Source organism: Propithecus coquereli, unplaced genomic scaffold, assembly GCF_000956105.1.
Source record: "Propithecus coquereli isolate 6110/MARCELLA unplaced genomic scaffold, Pcoq_1.0 Scaffold66, whole genome shotgun sequence".
NCBI lineage: Eukaryota > Metazoa > Chordata > Mammalia > Primates > Indriidae > Propithecus > Propithecus coquereli.
Window position 1 is genome coordinate 3,084,286 of NW_012152618.1, and position 2,088 is coordinate 3,086,373.

General features: G+C 34.0%; 1 protein-coding gene across 1 annotated transcript in view; it reads left to right on the forward strand.

Annotated features, from left to right (window-relative positions):
* Nucleotides 1-2,088, forward strand: part of ERO1LB (ERO1-like beta (S. cerevisiae)) — a 91,347-nt gene that overhangs the window by 8,767 nt on the left and 80,492 nt on the right. The gene's annotated exons all lie outside the window — the stretch shown is intronic.

Below are 2,088 nucleotides of genomic sequence, written 5' to 3' on the forward strand. Positions count from 1 at the left end.
GTCTGAAGTTAGGGTCATCTTGTGGTTCTCAGCCCCTGTGAGTTTACACTAATTCTGCATGGTGTCAGAATTGAATTGTTGGATACCCATTTGGGCTCAGAGTTGGAGAATTGTTTGGTGTGAGAAAACATCCCAGATTTAGTAAAAGCTAAAATCTTACTATGGTCTTCTAATTCTTTCCTTCTTGCCTATTGCATAGTCCTCCTTGTTCCTAAAAAAAACATGGGGCAAACTTACTGCCTCAGGGTCTTTGCATTTAATATTCTCAATGCCTGGAATGCTTTTCCCCCAGATAAATGCATGTCTTGCTCCTTTTTCTCCTTCAAGGTTTGCCAGAATTTCAATGAGATCTTCCATAACTATCCCATTTTAAATGGTAGCAGGCCCAATTCTGGAATCTGTTTCCACTCCCTAGCTTTCTTCCATCTCACTTTATTACCATCTAACATTCTATACTTTGTTCATTCATTTTTTTCCCTCCCTTCTCCCTGTGAGAACATAAACTCTTTGAGGGCAGAGATTTTTATTTCTTCTTTTCTTCTAATTTTGCATTTCCAGCACTTAGAACAGTGCAAAGCTCATGTTAGGCCTCAATAAATATTTTGAATGAATAAATAAATGAATGGAAGATAAATGCAAATAAATTATTCAGAATTAAATCTAAAGAGACAGCAGGATAATAAATATTAAAGAGAACTTAAGATACATGGAGAATAGAATAAGAAGGTCTAATATGTCTAATTGGAGTTGTACAAGAATAGAATAAGGAAGAAGCAGTATTAATTTCTTCAGATCAGTATGAAAAAGATAATCCAGTAGAAAAATGAACAAAAGATATAGACAGTTTACACAAGAAGAAATACAAATGTCTTATAAAACATATGAATATTGTACCTTATTGGTGCAATTTAAAAAATGAGATACCCTTTCATGCTTACTAGATTGGCAAAAATGAAAGCATAGATTAATATTAAATATTGGTGAGAATATGGCTTGACAGTAACTCTCATCCATTGTTGGTAGGATAGTAAATTGGTACAAATGTTTTGGAAATTAGCCCACCATTCCCTAATAAAGCTGAGCATGTACTTATAGCAACTCCATTCCTAAGCATATAACCTGGAGAAACTCTTGTACATGTATATCGGGATATATGTACAAAAACGTTTGCATAGCATTGTCGTTTAGCCAAATCTGAAAACAATCTAAATATGGATTGTATTAATTTCCCATTGCTACTATAACAAATTGCCACAAACTTAGTAACATAAAGCAACATAGATTTATTACCTTGTAGTTCTAGGAGTCAGAAGTCTGAAAATGGATTTTACAGAGTTAAAATCAAGGTATCAGCAACATTGCATTTTCTCTGGAGTCCCCTTTTTCCAAGCTTCTAGAGTTTTCAATGATCTTTGGCTTGTGATCTCTCCCTGCATCTTCAAAGCCAACAGTATACCATCTTCCAGTCTCTCTCTCTCTGACTCTGACACTCCTGTCTCCCTCTTACAAGGAACTTTGTAACTATATTTGTCCCACCCGAATAATCCAGTATTATCATCCCATCTCAAGATGCTTAATTTAACCACATCTTTCAAGTCCCTTTTGCCATGTAAAAATATATTCACAGGCTTCAGGAATTAGGGTATGGACATCTTTGGAGGTGGTACTCTGCCTGCTATATGGATCAACAATAAAATGAATGAACTGTAATGTTTTTATATCATGAAACACAACAGGGAATATGAAAGAACTATTGCAAACCTCCTCATCATAGATAGATGCCAAAATAAAGTGTTAGCAAAAGAAGTACATTACAGAAGAATCCACACATTAGATTCAATTTATATTAAAGTTCAAAAATGGGGAAACTCTTAAGTATATTGTTTAGGGATGCATTACAAAGACAAGTAAAATTAATAACAAAAATAAGATTTGTTTTTACCTATAGGGAGAAGGAGATAGATGTAATTAAGGAGGGACTTAAAGGATACTGGCAGTATATTTTTAAAATTTTGGTGATTCACAGATTTTTGTTTTAGTCTTTAAAAGTTACAAATATGCACATGGTAATTTTGTGTACCTTAACCC